The sequence below is a fragment of the Amphibalanus amphitrite genome, unplaced genomic scaffold (genome assembly GCF_019059575.1).
Source record: "Amphibalanus amphitrite isolate SeventyFive unplaced genomic scaffold, NRLGWU_Aamphi_draft 000961F_arrow, whole genome shotgun sequence".
In the NCBI taxonomy this organism is placed as follows: domain Eukaryota; kingdom Metazoa; phylum Arthropoda; class Thecostraca; order Balanomorpha; family Balanidae; genus Amphibalanus; species Amphibalanus amphitrite.
This window is the reverse complement of record NW_024882455.1, coordinates 186740-204162: the sequence shown is the minus strand read 5'-3', so window position 1 is coordinate 204162 and position 17423 is coordinate 186740. Positions and strand designations below refer to the sequence as shown.

At 47.9% G+C, this 17423-nt stretch overlaps 2 protein-coding genes across 3 annotated transcripts in view; one reads left to right on the top strand and one right to left on the bottom strand.

The window, feature by feature from the left end:
- LOC122368613 (glutamate dehydrogenase, mitochondrial-like) overlaps positions 1-2014 on the bottom strand; it is a 37504-nt gene extending 35490 nt beyond the window's left edge. Inside the window, exon 1 of one of the 2 annotated variants that reach the window (XM_043342741.1) lies at positions 1984-2014. The gene's annotated coding sequence lies outside the window, so the exon portion shown is untranslated. The remainder of the gene's footprint in view (positions 1-1983) is intronic. The other variant, XM_043342737.1, reaches the window with a different exon arrangement.
- Positions 2015-5870: 3856 nt separating this feature from the next.
- LOC122368612 (5-phosphohydroxy-L-lysine phospho-lyase-like) overlaps positions 5871-17423 on the top strand; it is a 71956-nt gene continuing 60403 nt past the window's right edge. Inside the window, exon 1 of the mRNA XM_043342736.1 lies at positions 5871-6069. The gene's annotated coding sequence lies outside the window, so the exon portion shown is untranslated. The remainder of the gene's footprint in view (positions 6070-17423) is intronic.

The window sequence follows — 17423 nt, the reverse complement described above, 5'->3', positions numbered from 1 at the left end:
CGTGGTGCGTAACGTGACGTCATCCTCGGTCTCGGTGTCTAAGGGCAAGGGCCTAGGATCAATGGAAGCCGACTTCTCCATTGAAGGGGAGGGGAATGATGCAGACAATGGGGTGTCAAATGGTCCCAGCTCTGGCGCGGGTTCCTTGGAGGATTTGGTCGATCTGTCTGATGTGTCGCTAACGAGTCAGCAGCGGGAAAAGTTCTTTGCTCTGTTGCGCCGGTACCCCTCGTTGTTCTCAGACCAGCTTGGTCACTGCTCACTAGTTGAGCACGTAATCGACACGGGCACTGCCAAGCCGGTGCGATCAGCTCCCAGACGAATTCCCCCACACCTGGAGACAGAAGTAAAGCAGCGCGTGCAGGATATGGTAGATCAGGGGGTGCTGGAGCCGTCTGATGGCACTTGGTCATCACCGGTAGTCCTGGTGAAGAAAAGAGACGGTTCTGTGCGAATTTGTGGGGATTTTCGAAAACTTAACCGCGTGTGCCAGGTGCCAGCCTTTCCAATCCCAAGGGTTGATGTCCTACTTGACAGTCTGGGAGGTAACTCTTTGTTTTCGGTGCTCGATCTAAAAAGCGGGTACAACCAGATGAGCATCCGAAAGGAGGATCGATCCAAAACGTCCATCACGTTGCCGTTTGGGCTTTGGCAATACACAACTTGCCCATATGGCCTCAGTGGTGCCCCGAGTTCGTTCGCCAGACTGTTGAGTCTTGTATTGGGTGATTTGGCTCCCACTGATGCAGTGAGCTACTTTGATGACATTTTGGTTTTCTCTGGCGATTTTGACACGCATCTTTCACGTCTTGAGAAGGTGTTCCGTCGTCTGTCGGCTGCGAATTTGACTCTCAACCTCTCAAAGTGCAAATTCTTTCAATCAGAGATCACTTACCTGGGTCACGTGGTGTCGTCTGATGGGGTCAGTCCCGATCCAGAAAAGGTAGACAAAGTAAAGGATTGGCCGGTGCCTATGAATGAGAAGGCATTGTCACAGTTCTTGGGATTGGCAACGTACTTTAAACGGTACATCAAAGATTTTGCTGCTATCGCGGCTCCGCTGCATCACCTCACCAGGAAAGACGTAGACTTCCATTGGGATGCGGAGGCTCAGATGGCTTTTGACTCGCTAAAGGCGGCGCTGTGCACGGCTCCGGTTCTGAAATACCCTGACTTTTCCCCGGGAGCGAGCGAATTCGTACTAGACGTGGATTGTTCAGGGTCAAAGATGGGCGCGGTTCTGCTGCAGAGGGATGGACAAGGTGAGCGGGCAGTGGCATTTGACAGTAAAAGCCTGTCTAAATCCCAGCGGCAATATTCAGTCACTAAAAAGGAGCTACTCGCAGCTGTGACGTTTGTGCAGCAGTTCCGACATTACCTTTTGGCAGACTTGTAAACGACTCTGAGTTGATTCGTGAATCGACTCAGAATCAAACCGTTTTTCGATGAGTCATGAGTTGATTCGAATCACTTCATCGAGGAACTTGATGAGTCATGAGTTGATTCGAATCAATTAAATTTAACATCATGAGTCATTTGATGAATCGATTCAAATTTTCAGACTCAAACAAAGAATCGACTCAAAAGAAATTTGAGTCGTTTACAAGTCACCATCAACACCCTAATAATCAATGCTAGATCACCCCCTCAGCTTTAGCCATCACTTAACTCCATATTTCAGACTTACAAGAGCCTCAGAGGCTCAGGCACAGGCGCCTAATGAGCCAAAAGCATTTGGCAGTTGGTAGGTACTTAGTCTTACCAAACCAAGTGCCTGCTACACTACCTAGGTACCTACATTTTACATGTCAGAAGTCAGAATTGACACCTGCGGCTGCCTCCCCTTCTCCCAGTCCCAATTTGGTCCCAATAATCAATCAACAGCATGAGAGTTTGGGCGTCCATAGAGTCAAATACGCCCAAACTACCTATGTATAGCCTATAAACTACCTATAGGCTATGCTATAATACAAATAAACTCACCTATAAACCGCAAAATTGCGATGCTCAACTGCCAATAAACCACAAAATGCACATTTTCCCATGAAATAGAAGTTTAAAAAGAAACTTGTTTTATGACATCATAGAATCTTCAGAATAATGTAAAAGAGCGGCTTTGAAATATTTCCTCAGCGATCTACATTCGCCTAAAATATGTAGGTACTATGAGTGACGTCATGAATTCGAGAATAGAATGTGAAAGTCATAGTATGTTTTAAGAAAACTACATTAATGGCGCAGTTGATAACTTTCACGTCTGAATCTCGTGACAAATTGGCCGGATGACGTTGCCCGAATTGCACCAATGACAATTTATTTTTACCAAAAGGCAAAAGAGCCACTTGGTCAGTGCTCCGGTGCTCCTGATATCGATTAATATTCAATGACGTCATTTTTAAACTAAAATTGTAGACAAACAATATTTTTTTTATATTCCTTGTCCGCAGCCAGTTTGAGTTGGCACTGCTAAACTAGGTGCCGTTTGGAGAATGTATATTGTATACCTACATTAACTACTTTCAAATGAGTCTCAACTCAAGATCATATCTGATTCTGAGGCCTGAGCCACTCATGCCCTCGTGGCCCATGGAGTCCCTGCTGATGGTGATGCTGAATGTTTCACAGGTGGGATTAATCCTATTTTTGAGGTTGTACTGTTTGAATAATTTTATTTGATAAGTAAGAAGTAGTAACATTTCTCTCATTATCATGTATAAAAAGTTTGATTAAAAAAAACATGAATGCCTCTCGGAACTTGTGCTTTTGAATTTTCAAATAAGACTTTCTAGGTAATAATAAGCGATAGGTTACTAGCTACTCCTTAGTCCTTACTTATATTATAATTGTCTCTCAGAGTTACTTAAAAATTTATCTGACATTGCACTGTTGACTGTTGAGTGTTGAAGATAGGTAGGTGTAAGGTAGGTACCTATGTACCTAGTCCTACTAGGTAGCTGCTTGAATCTTTGGTCAAGGCTACCTACTATGCTGCTTAATACAATTGTGGTATGCGGCATATTCTTTTTATCATAGCTTTGAGTCAAATAATCAACAAATGCCTATAGTGAGTCATGGGTTGAATGAAATAAGTTCAATAAAAATGTCGTGTGAGTCATGAGTTGATTTGAATCGATTCATCAAAATGTGTGAGTCATGAGTTGATTCGAATCATTCCGTTGGCTAGTTGCTCGAGTCATGAGTTGATTCGAATCATTTTATCGAGGAACTTGATGAGTCATGAGTTGATTCGAATCAATTAAATTTAACATCATGAGTCGTTTGATGAATCGATTCAAATTTCCAGACTCAAACAAAGAATCGACTCAAAAAAAATTTGAGTCGTTTACAAGTCTGCCTTTTGGGTCGTAAGTTCACGCTCCGCACAGACCATGCCGCTCTGCAGTGGCTTGTGAATTTCAGAAACCCTGACGGGCTTCTGGCGCGGTGGCTGGAGATTTTGGGCGAGTTTCAGTTTGAGATTGTTCATCGGCCAGGTAGGCTACATGAGGCTCCGGATGCGCTCAGTCGGAGGCCGGACCCCACGCAGGAGGTGTCTACACAGACAGACACAATGGATTTTCAGTCGCCTCCCGTCGCAGCTCGCCACGTTCAGTCCATGTGGCCTTCTGATTTCATGTGTTCGGCGCAGAACTCAGACCCCGCCATGGCGGAGGTGAAGAGGCAGCTTGCTGGGAGCACACAGCGGCCCTCCCAGTCCTCCGTGTCAAAGGGCGCTCTGCCGTACTGGAGGCAGTGGTCACGTCTGCGTTTGATTGATAATGTTCTGTACAGAGTGTTCCGGGCTGGGCCGAGGGGGCACGACCAGCTGCAGCTGGTAGTCCCACCCCAGCTCGTGCCTGTGGTGCTGGGGTCGCTTCATGATGGTCCGTCGGGTGGGCACTTCAACGCTTCAAAGCTGGCGAAAGTCGCGCGACTCAGGTTTTGGTGGCCGCTCCTGGAGCGTACGGTGACTGAGTTTTGCGAACAGTGCCGCCGCTGTGCCTCGCGAAACTCTCCGACTCCCCGCCCATGTGCGAGTATGGGGCAGTTGTCTGCGTCCGAGCCGATGGAGCTGGTGTCCATGGACCTTGTGACCAACCTGCCGGAAACCGCTCGAGGCTACAAACACCTGCTAGTGATCACTGATCACTTCACACGCTGGGTTGAAGCGTATCCCCTCGCGGATGAAAAGGCTACTACGATTGCGAATGTTCTTGTAAATGAGTTTATTTCTCGTTTTGGCGTCATGAAACGTGTGCACTCGGACCAAGGTCGGAACTTTGTCGGTGCGGTGATGAAAGCTGTGAGCGAACTGCTCGGCATTCAGCAGTCTCAGACATCCAGTTATCACCCTATGGGCAACGGGATGACTGAGCGAGCCAATCGCACCATTTTGAACATGCTGGCTAAGTTTGTTGAGCAGCACATGGAGTGGGATAAGCATCTTCCGATGCTCATGCTCGCCTACCGGAGTCAGGTGCACGACAGCACGGGATACTCTCCGTTCGCCTTGATGTTTGGGCGAGAGCCCCGCCTACCGGCGGAAGCCTCGCTGGGTGATCGGCCGGTTGTGGATCGGGCCCCAACCTTCCCCCAGTACATAGACGATTTGAGAGAGACACTCCGACTTACTTTTAAGGATGTGGTTAAGCGCGATCAGCTGTCCCATGACCGCAACAAAGCTTTGTATGAGCGCAGAATGAACGAGTGGTCGTATCGCCCGGGTGACAAAGTGTTCTTGTTTCGCAATGTACCGAAGCGCGGTGAATATCATAAGTTTGTGAGGCCTTGGCGTGCGGCTGAGATCATAGAACAATGTGGACCAGTGAACTATCGAGTGCGCGAGGAGGGAAAGCGGCGCAGTCTGGTGGTGCACCACAACCGCTTGAAGCCGGACAACACAGTGGAGCGCCCGCCGGCTGTGAGTGAGGGGCACAGGACCGCGACAAGAGCGCATGGGTTGTCTCTCTGGCGAGATGTGCCGGGAACGCCCATTGCCCGGCCCCATAGTGTGCCTGGTATGGGTGGGGCGCCAATTGTATTTCCGCCCCAAGGTGTCACAGCTGGCCGCTATGTACCGCAACCTGTTGTTTTGCCGCACGTGCCGATGCCGCGTCTGCCCGAGATGCGACCTGACTGTGTGCCGCCACCTGACCCTGTACCGCTCCATGACGCTGTGCCGCACCGGCCGGAGGTACCACATGTTCCGCCGCCGTCCCCGCCGCCGCCGTTCGATGCCGAGCCGCCGCGGGATGTGGATCAGCGGCCGCGAACTGTCACCCGTTTCGGGCGTGAGGTACGCCCCCCGAAACGGTTCGACCCTGCTCACTGGTCTTTTGATTAAGCGTTTGTTGTGACTGTCGTTGGCATATTGTTCAATAGGAGGGGAGGAGTGTAAGTAGGTATAATATTATTTAGTGGCCGAGAGCCGTGAAGGATGCACGGCTAAATCGTGTTCCCGGCTGTGGCGGGAAGCGGTCGCGCGTCGGCGCGCGAGCAGAGCAGAGCAGAGCGCTGGGCAGAGGGTGTGTGTGTGGAGCGCGGCCGGAGGCGCGGCTGGTTGTGTGTTGTGTGTTCGGTCAAGCTGAGAACACAGGAATACAGAGACATGCAGTAAGACCGGAGGCTGTATCTGAAGACTGAGGTGTCTTACATACGCATATGCGGTGGGTGCGCGCCACCTTGTTTTGTTTTCTACCACTGACGTCATCAAATTAGGACTACTAGTGGCACTTACCTGCAAAGCTGATATGTAAGCATCAATTGTGCTGCCAAATTGCTGCCATATACGGCGCAAATGGCGCATCTGTTTCAATGCGATCTTGACGAACTCCATGGCAAATGCGAACTCCAGGCAAATGCGGGCTGCAATGCTGCAATTGCAATGCGGTCAGTCAGTTCTCTATATACCGTGAATGTGGTTCAGCTTGGCACGTGTACGGTGTATTAAAGGTGCTTTTGTATGGCTTATAAATCCAAGGATTCTGATGTCATTGTCAATGTGAACATTTTGATCTTCGGGTAACTTTTGCAAGGATTGCAACATCATTCACCTTGACCTTTCTGCAGGTGAGCACATGAGATGAGATAAATATTTTTGTTGAAGGGAAAAAACCCTTTTGCTCTTGTCCACATGATCAATCTGCTGAAATTGATATTTATTTTCTTTAGGACTGATCACCAATTTACTTTTGGTGTGATCCCCTGTCCCCAAGAAGAAGCAAATCACATGATATCCTCTGACCTGTGTGGTGTTTCACTGGTGTCTGGTGATAGCAGCACGCTGCTATTCTGTTGATGTCACACTTGTGGTAGTGTTGGAGCAATGGGCTTGTTGACATCTCCATGGAAACCCAATTTGACACGTGTTGAAGCAGCGTGCTGCTATCACCGGTGAAACCGGGCCCTGATTTCATATCTGATAATCAGGGATGCGGAGCCGTGGAAATTTCAGACGGCTCCGGCTCCGGCTCCGGCTCCGGAGAAAAAAATCGGCTCCGGCTCCGGCTCCGGCTCCGGGTAAAATGTTATGGCGGCTCCGGCTCCGGCTCCGACTCCGAGTAAAATGGTCCGGCTCCGGCGGCTCCGGCTCCGGCGGCTCCGGCTCCGGAGGCTCCGGCTCCGACTCAGTACATCCCCTACGCAATCAATTAACCCGCGCGGGGCTGGGGGGGGTAAATTTTACCCCCCTCGCGAATTTTTGCGATATCTCAAAAACGGCGGCGCGCAGCGCCGCCAAACTTTCAGTACCTTTTCTTACATCAATTTGACACCTTCCCTGAAAATTTGAGCGAAATCCGTCGGAAAATTTTTGAGAAATTGACGTTTTAGTGACGTCATGTTCGCCATTTTCGCCTCAAAAACGGCAAAAGTTCAAACGTCGCTAACATCTTGATTTTTAAAGGAATCAAGACGTAACAAAAAAGGTTATACGTAATTTTACTTTGTCTATCAAATGGCTATCTCGTTTTTTTGAAAATTTTGGATTTTGGCCTAAATTTTTTCAAAAAACTAATTTTTTTGGGAAAATCATTATAAAATCCAAAATTTTGAGTCTATCGAAAAAACCGGAATATATGTCAGAGAAGTGGTCTATGTGCACCTACATACCAAATTTTAGAAGAATCGGTTTAAAAATGTGGGAGTTATTCAAAATTTTATGACGTCACGACACACAAATTTTTTGAAAAATGACTTTTTTGGAAGTTCTAGACCTCGTACGGAAACAAAATAGCACCATTCGATTCGCCGCGAAAAACTGCATCAGATAGACACCTTTTTAGGCCTTAACAACCAACTTCAAAATTTGACCTCACTTGACCTGACCTTGACCTGACCTCGACCTAAAATTCATCCAGAGGTGGTCCATATCACTTATTGAGTGTGCCTATTGAATTCTATGAGTAAAATGACCCATAAAACATGTGTCGCACATGCCCTTTTCTATATTTTGTTTTTTGGTGACCTGACCTGACCTGACCTGACCTTGACCTTGACCTCTGAATGATATTGTATGCAACTAATATTGTCTTGGTAGCCTAAGAACACGTTTTGGGCGATCAGTCTCAGTCCATGACTCCATTCTTCGGCAACTACGGTGCAAGGCCGATACTGTAGAAACTTGCAATTTGTACCCTTGACCTGACCTTGACCTTGACCTCAAACTTTAAATTAAGTAAATGTTTTTAGTAGTTCGTGATGAGAGCTTTCGATTGGCGTTTGAATTTTCCAAATCGGACCATTAGTTCGGGAGATAACAGGGGGGGTAAAATTTACCCCCCCCCCCCCAGCCCCGCGCGTTCGGCTGGAGACCCCAGCCCCGCGCGGGTTAAATACGGGTGGAAGAAAAATTGGATTGGTTATACGCGTTACTCTTTGCCATGACCGGCTCACCGCGTCCCCGCGCAAACGCACCTCGGAGAGAACTGGCAGAACAAAGGGCTAGGAAGCGATGGCATTGGAAACGCAGTCGCCGCGAATCGGAGTTCAGTGAATCATCGTAAGCTGACACCCGTCTCGGCTGCATTGGGGGGTGAGGGGTGGGGGGTGTGTGGGATGAGACGGTGCTGGGAGTCGCAGTCCACTGCACTGGTTTGAAAACAATGGCCGTCACCTGATGACTGGTCATCATGTTCTGGGGATGCAGTAGACGTGGGGGGGGGGGGGGAGAACAAACAGGAAGTTGTTTGCGTACTGTGGGATACTGGGGATACTGGGGATGGGACTGTATAGCAAGCATAGCCAACCCAAGGGAGGAAACCATTCTAAAACTGACTTGACATCATTGGCAGAACTCAAAAAAGATGACGGCCTTATTATCAAAAGATCTGATAAGTGCAAAGGTTTAGTACTTATGACAAAGTCTGAGTACATACACAAAACAGAAGCTATTGTGAAAGACTATGAGCCGGTGGAAAAAAATCCCACCAAACAGCTTGATAAAACAACATGTGAGGTCATCCAAAGCACGCTCAAGGGAAAACTCCCAGACAAATTCATTCACGCGATAAAACCCAACGAATCCCGCACGGCTGAGCTCTATGGGCTACCCAAGACTCACAAACCCGATACACCCATGAGACCTATCGTATCAGCATGCGGAGACCCCCTCGATAAACTCTCCTGGTTTCTAGAGCGTATTATCACCCAGCTTCTGATCTTTGTCCCTGCCCACCTCAGCAACACGTACGAGTTTCTAGATGGTTTGAAAAGGCAGTTCCCCACTGGATTTCCACCAGGCTCCATTGCATTCACGGTAGATGTGAATAATTTGTATGGAAACATCCCCACTGCAGAAGCGATTGCGTCCACCATACGCATGATCCAAACTCATCAATCCAAGATAGACCTCTATGGACTTACAATACCAGACATTCAGCATCTCCTTGAACACTGCCTAAACAACAATTATGTTCGCTTCGGCAAAGACATTTACAAGCAATCCAAAGGAATCGCGATGGGTAGTCGTATTGCACCACCACTTGCAATTCTTTTTATGAATGCTGTGGAGTCATTGATGCTAAGCACGGAAACACATCAGCCTGCCATATACCTAAGATACATCGATGATATCTTCGGCATATGGACCCATGGATCACTATTACTCAACCAATATTTCGATTTTATAAATAGCTTTCACCCAGCCCTACGTTTTAGCATTGACAGGACAGACAACACCCCATCCAGTGAGATTGCCTTTTTAGACACCCTTATCACCATTAAGGAATCAGGTAGTTACATAACTGAGCTATATATAAAACCCATGGCAGCTCCCATCATCCTACACTTTGAGTCAAATCACCCAATGCAAACGAAACGTTCCCTGATCCATTCACAATCTCTTAGAGCCGTACGTCTCGGGTCAGACACCGCAGCTCAAGGGCGAGGTTTGAAGAAAATTGAGAACCTATTTCTGCAGAACGGATATCCCTCTAAGCTCATTAAAAACATACAGAACTCTATAAGGTACGGCCCGAGAAAAGCTAGCTTTAAGAAACACGCGGAGGTTACTTTCCTTTCCCTTCCATACATAGATGAAGTTCTTACACGTAGGGTTAACGCAGCGGCTCGCTCATCTGATCTGGCTGTACGGGTAGCATGGCGAAGCGGCCCAACGCTTGCCAGCAAACTGATACGATCAGCTCTAGAGCCCCCACTCTGCCCCAGGGGTAATAGGAAATCTTGTCACACCTGCGATGCTGGTATTCCTGGAAAATGTCACACCAAAAACGTAGTTTATCAAATAACGTGCAAAATTTGTAGTAAAACGTATATCGGTAAAACACGAAGAATGATTCGCACCAGATTCATGGAACATCTTGGAGACGCTCGAAACAGTAGGCGAGGCACAGACTTGGGGGATCATGTACTTTTTGAACACTCGACCATACACATAGGCAATGGTGACTTTAGTATAGGCATCCTCCACACCTGCAAAGATGAGGCAAATCTAAGGATCACAGAGTCTATCGAAATCAGGAACCGAAATCCAGCTCTTAAAGGAAATAGTTCACTTTCACGAAATTATTTTTTTTTTGCAATGGATTTATGATTTTTTATGTTCAAAATGATCAGCAAAGAAAATAAAACCTATTTATAACAAAATATTATTTTCTATATTTTGATATAAGAAGAACTTTTCAGTTTCTGTAAGGCACAGGCGATCCAGTATGAAAAGAGCATGGGTTCCGAAAATTCTTCAGAAACTAGAGAAATTATCGCGGCCACCGGCATTTGGGCGATCTGCTGCTGCTGAATGTCCTTATTGATCAGTACGAGAATTTCTCTTGAGTTCTCGTAGATAATTTCACTAGTTTCTGAAGAATTTTCGGGACCCATGCTCTTTTCATACTGGATGCGAATATATGCAAGGCACACATCCTCAACGCAATACACCTTTTTCGGGACGAGAAATAGAATATCTTTGCCTAGGGTGATCGTTGGGCTGTAAAAGCTCCTGATTTATGCTCGTCTCAGCCCAAGCTACGGAACTGCTATTCCAGTTCAAAACCCATGTTAAAAAGTGAACTATTTCCTTTAACAAAAATACTTTGTCTTGGCGTCTGCTAAACCCTGTACCATACTCATCCTATACACGTACACACTAACTGTCTAGTCTACACCACATTATTAAATAATTGTATATTTGTATGATTGTATAATTCAACACAATATGTATGATTGTGCTGAATTTTTATTTTTAAAATTACTGCATATTTATCACCATCTTTCCTGATGTAAAGCTCCGAGATATTTTGTCACGCCTGTTATAGTGTTTTATCACGTTCCACGCGTTTGATTGTTGTTTTCTATCCTATGTCGACGTCGTTTCTTGTCGTGTTTTTATGTGTCATTCGGCCTATGTATCTGAAGACGAGCTGTGCTCGAAATATTATACAACTCTTCTCTAAAATATACATTTCATATAGCTTACTCATGAGCATCAGACTACTATATTTATCTAACTTCACCATACTGGGGATATTCGGATTTTTTCATTCACTTGATGGCCCATGACGTAAGTACCATATGTTTTACTGCCTTGTACTGTCAAACCGAACTAGGTCAATTATTTTTTTCCTCTTCAAAAAATAAAAAAGGAGCCGGAGTCGCCCCCTTTTTTGGCGGCTCCGGCTCCGGCTCCGGCTCCGGGCTATATTGTTTCACGGCTCCGGCTCCGGCTCCGGCTCCGGGCAAAATATGCCGGCTCCGGCGGCTCCGGCTCCGACTCCGGCTCCGGCTCCGCATCCCTGCTGATAATTGAAATAAAAAAGTGTAGAATTAACAGGGCTACAAAACTGCCATTTCAGATTCTAAAAAAAATCGATTTTGACCTACAAAAATAAAAAATGATTTCTTATATAATTCCCCAGAAATCACAAAATTTTCATGTTTTAAAACTAGTGTAGGTATATGTTTTAAAGCTATTGGTTTTCTATTAAAATGCCAAATATGAGCTCGACAGCTCCATTTTTGGCAAAGTTATGGCAAAACACTGCTCAAAGTTTATTGAATGAAATTTTCAAAATCATTTTTCAGCAGTTAAAGATCAAGTAGCTTAAAACGAAGACCACCATTGGAACCCGCGATGAGCTGCATCTAATAGATACCCCTTTTATGCCAAAAATATTAACTTTAAAATTCCATTTTTGACCTGACTTTAACCCTCGCCCTGGCAGGGGGGGTCGATGCGACCCCCCCCTAAGGTTTTTCGAAGATAGTGTAAAAACGGCGGCGCCCAAATTTGGCACAGCCTATAGGGCAACCTTTTTACATATGACCTGAAAATTTCAGGTCCGGGTGACCTTGGGTCAGGTCACCAGGTCAGAAAAACCGGTACAAGGTCATGGTCAAATTTCAATTTTCTTTTTGCACCTGTCCAACTCACAGTTTTCGACTGATTTCCTTCAAACTTTCAGGATGTGCTAAGTTCACCGAGTTGTATAACATATAGTCCGTTTTTTTGAGGTCACTGACCTGATGTCAGTTAGAGGTCATTACGTCGTAATGTTAACCCGCGCACCGACGGGGGGGCGGATATCCGCCCCCCTGAGGTTTTTCGCGAATAGCGGGAATACGCGCCGCGAAATTTGGTATGACTATTCCCTCATCAATTTTACACATGGTGTGCAAGTTTAAACCTCCTACCTTTTAAGGTCAGGTCACCAGGTCACTTTGAATGACTTAACCTCAAGTCACTTTTTTGCAACTTTGTCACCGTGCCAGAGCTACAGTAGATGTCGGAGACCTTTGCAAATCGCAGGATGTTATTAGGTCATTAGTAGCTACAATTTTTATATCTCGGAATTTTTATATCGGTGACCTAAGGTCAGGTCAATTTCGCGACCTCCCCATTATAAGTCAATAAGGGAAAAATCAACTCCCTATTTTTACCACTAAAACGGGTTGGAATGGCCCCATATACCATACATGACTTTATATACGATCAACCTTCACTACCTTGAGGTCTGTTTTGCTGTTGGGCAGCTGTGAGGTCATGTGACGTCATCAAAGGTCACCAAAGGTTTTTGGCCAATAACTCCGTACAGGAACAAGATACAGCTGCGTGGATGGTCTCATTGTGTTCAGCTCGTCAAGACGCATCGAATGATATACATGATGACCTCGAGGTCACGTGACCTGAGGTCAACCTTTGACCTTGACCTTTCGAGGTCAACATATATATCATTCGATGCGGATTGACGAGAGGATCACGATGATGCCCTTAGTTTGTTCCTATCTTGACTAGTTCGAAAGTTATTCGAGAAAAAAACTCTCAATATCTAGCGCCGCCATTTTGACTTTTTCGACCCCTGTGACGTCATCTTTGACCTGACCTGAAAATGACCTTAGTAAAAATTGTAGATCTTGACCGTGCGTATCCGATGCCGTTTACCGCTTGTCGCTATCTTGCTTCGTTCTCGAGATCTCAGGGGGGGGGGCGGTCATCCGCCCCCCCCCCCCGTCGGTGCGAAGTTGGCGCAGACCCCCGTCGGTGCGCGGGTTAAGCCTATGGGAAAATACTAAATTCGGAAAATACTGGAGATATCCGCTTCGTTTTATCACTTTTGTGCTTTGAAACTACGGTACTTAACAGCAGGTCACTTGGTGCTTCTTTGTTTGGTGTACTTATCCATGGGTCAGGTCAAATGAGGTCAACTGAGGTCAAATGACGTTTTTGCCAATAACTTGGCACATAATGACGCTAGAGCTTGAAAAATGGTGTCATTGTGTTCCTGGTGATCAGCCGAATCAAATGATATGCGATATGATGCAATTTGGTTAACTTGAACTTATTAATTTAAGTTTACTTAAAATTTAAGAAAAACTTTAAGTACACTTAAGCAAGCTAAAACGTATAGCAATCCACGCGCCTTGACGTGCTGAGTTCACTGGTGCTTTTCTTTTTGCTCTATCTTAATTAGATCAAAAGTTGTAAGCGAAAAACGTTTGACCTGTTTTTAGCGAAATTTTTACATTTATACCCCCCAACCCCCCCTAAATATTGACCTAGAGCAACCAAATTTGCACAGGGGCGAGAACTCCGGGGGGCCTACCTACCTACCAAATTTGGTGTTTCTAGGTGCCATAGGAGCCAATCGCGAGGAGGGGTCGCATCGACCCCCCCCCCCCTGCCAGGCCGTGTTATGAAAAATGCCCTGCCAGGGCGAGGGTTAAACTGACCTCAACCAGAATGCATCCTTAACAGGCTCCAATAGTCGTCTTACCCACACCATTGAATTTGAAATGCAAATCAGTCATAAAATGTGTATAACATGACCCTATAGTTGGGTTCATATTGTGACCCTTAGTGACCTGACCTCTGTGACCTGACCTGGCATCAGTGACCTCGTTAAGCAACATATGTATTAGGCAACTAACGCAGACAACACTCCATCGATGATTTTCGATAGCATGCCTTTTTGCGATGTTATAACGCATTCCTTAGAAGGCCCGTAATCGATGAATAATGCGACCTTTGACCTGACCTGTAACGTCGTCGGTGGCACCCAGACTGGAAAAAATACACGTTATGCCGAATATGTCCGGTGTAGTGGCGGGATTGCGCAGACAATTTCTGCGCACGTCCGGCGTAACTTCGCAGGCGCCGAATTCAGCGCATGGCGGCGGACAAATTTCTCGGCGCAGGGCGGTCGCATAATTTTTTGGCGAAAGACGGTCACCGAATTTATGCGGTACGCTGGTCAATCTAGCACTTAGCAGCAGATTCGCCCCGCGGGCGGCTCTGGAGAGGTTGCGGGACGAGACGTCCCGGCACCGGTCGCCGTGTGCTCGAACTGGCGAGCCGCCCCGAGTCTACTCAGCGGAGGAATGGCCGCCCAGGTGAGGCCTCAAACTTCGGCGTAGAGATAGGTATGGAAAACCTTGTTAAACGTTGCCAAGCGTCGTTAAGCAATAGCAGTGGGTTCCTGCCCACTGCAGTATCGAGAGGAATGAGAGCGCGGACGACCTGGCAAAACAGGCGGCTGCCCTGCCCTCAAACGCCCGATCGCTGACCAGGGCGGTTCATTGTGCGGCCTCGCATCAGTGGCGCGACAACTGCTCAGAATCACTATTCAAGCCACTCCTCGGGAGCACACCGCCGCTCCCTATCCCCGGAGAGGACCGAGAGGATGCCATTTCGGTGCACCAGATGAGGGCGGGCCACGGGGGCCGCTCGCTCCAGTACAGCAGCGAATCGGCTGTCTCCACTCCACCGCGTGCCAGCAGTGCCCAGACAAGCGGTGCCCAGCGGCGCTCTGCACCGTGAGCCGAGAAGAGGCTGATGTGCCGGAGCACGTGCTGCTCCGCTGCCCGGCCCTCGCTGGCTCCCGCCGAGGTATTGGGTTTACGTGGAAATAAAAACTCATTCGAACGCTTAAACATGGGAGAGCGTACAAGGCCCCGAAACACTGTCTGGTTGATATAGCCTTGATCAGTAGATGTGCACATGTGCTTTTTATGAAAAGGGCTTAATTTTCGCACAAATAGGCATCTAATTTCTGGCGCAAATCACGCAGAAATTTCGGCGCAAAATCGCATCCGCCGAATTTCGGCGCAAGAGGGTCTCACGGGCGTCCGGCGTAGTGTATGGATATTTTCCAGTCTGGGGTGGCACCTACTATGGACGTGAAACCCCTTGAGACCCCACTTTATTTGCGATAATTTTTTAATGCGTTAACTCTCGTTGACGATATTCTGGCAATGTGTTTCAGAACCTGCCGAAACTTTTATTACTAAGGTATTTTGACGCCAAACGAGTATGAAAGGTATTTCTCATTGTTCCACGACAAATCGACAAATAAAAAATTAAATTTGCACCCACATATTTTATTCTTCGTTGAAAACTGGTGTAAGAGGTTGTGATGGGCGGGGAAGCCAGCTGTGGGAAGGATTTTTTTTCTTCGAACAACGGTTTCCGAGATATGGCCTCGGGCAATTCCTGGAGGTCACGCTGCAACCCTATGTTTAGCGGGTTATAACTCAGAAACTTTTGTTTTTATGATAAAAACTTTATATAGTTCAACTCACAATCAACCAACAAACATTTTTGCTATCTCGGATTTTCAATTTTTGAAAATTTTGATCACGTGACCTTTTGACCTATTTTTCAAAGAGTGACCTTGATATTTTCCCCACTGAAAGTTGCAATTTTGACTGATGACGATTAAAGCCTTATCAATTGTCAGTCTTATGCGATAATAAAAAAGTGGCCATCGCCCTGCGTTGACCTCATGTCAGGTCATTTTTATGACCTGTCCATTAATACGAGAGGGAGCGACAGCGAGATCTCGAGAACAAAGCAAGATTGCGACAAGTGGTAAACGGTACAGGGTACACACGGATAAGGTCTACAATTATTACTGAGGTCAGGTCAAAGATGACGTCACAGACCCCACAAAACTTCTTCTGCCGGCCTAAGGGCCCCTTGCCGGTCACTGAGAACCCCCTGCCGGCTTGTGGAGGGTTCGCGTCAGCGGCTCTAAAGGCCCCACTCCCGTCTGTAACGGCTCCACACCAGCGTCTATGAGGCCCACAGCAACGCCTGTAAGGACCCTCACCTCTGAGAGAATCACAATAGCACCTCTGAGCGCCCACACTGGCACCTGCATGACGGCCCAGTGCCTCTAAAGGCCCCTTACCGGCGGCTCTGAGGGCCCTACGCCGGTGATTCTGAGGGTGCTACCGATAACCGAAGGCACCACACCAGTACTTAGTGTCGCTGAGCTTTTATCCCATACCGGCCTTCCGAGGGCGCCACCTAAGTGCACTCATTGCCCCACACCCCTCCCTCACACCCGGAGCGTGTAAACTGTGTTATGCCTATAGCAACGATTTTACCACCGTTGTACGTTATGTGCATATTTCTCAAAGTTGACTCAAAATGGTCCAGCATAAAATATGGTCTGCCAAACTTATGGCCAAGGTCAGGCCCAAACCAAAGCGGGATGACAATAGCAGATGTTGTCAAATCGATACTGTATCAACAGACACAACTCAGATGGCAAGGAAAATGCCGTGTGTTGATGTTTAGATGCATAAAGGAAACAAGAAGGAAAGAAGTATGGAAAAGTGAGGAAAGATCCTTTCTCGCCGCCACAATGTTGAGGGGGCGCCGCCCCCTCGGCTCTCAAGTTGGGGGGGGGGGGGCAAGCGCCCCCGCTGCCCCCCCCCCCTGTTCCCGGGTCTATGGACTGAGCGGGTCGGAGTCGGTCGGCGCGCTCCGCCCCCCTCCCCCTGTGCTGGGGGCGGGGCGGGGGGGGGGTGCCGGCCGGTGGCGCAGCAGTGAGTGGTCAGTGCCGGCAGTGAGAGGCCACAGCCTGTCTCCCTGAGTCTCCGCCGCGCTGTCTGGTGCCGAGTGGCTGGGGCGTGTGTGTGCTGCGGACTGGCGGTGTCCAGTGTCTCCCTACTGCGGACTGACAGTGTCCAGTGTCTACCCGCTGCGGACTGACAGTGTCCAGTGTCTACCCACTGCGGACTGACAGTGTCCGCCTACTGCGGACTGACAGTGTCCAGTGTCTACCCGCTGCGGACTGACAGTGTACAGTGTCTACCTACTGCGGACTGACAGTGTCCAGTGTCTACCTACTGCGGACTGACAGTGTACAGTGTCCGCCTACTGCGGACTGGCGGTGTCCAGTGTCTGCTGTGGACTGGCGGTGTCCAGTGTCTGCTGTGGACTGGCGGTGTCCAGTGTCTGCTGTGGACTGGCGGTGTCCAGTGTCTGCTGTGGACTGGCGGTGTCCAGTGTCTGCTGTGGACTGGCGGTGTCCAGTGTCTGCTGTGGACTGGCGGTGTCCAGTGTCTGCTGTGGACTGGCGGTGTCCAGTGTCTGCTGTGGACTGGCGGTGTCCAGTGTCTGCTGTGGACTGGCGGTGTCCAGTGTCTGCTGTGGACTGGCGGTGTCCAGTGTCTGCTGTGGA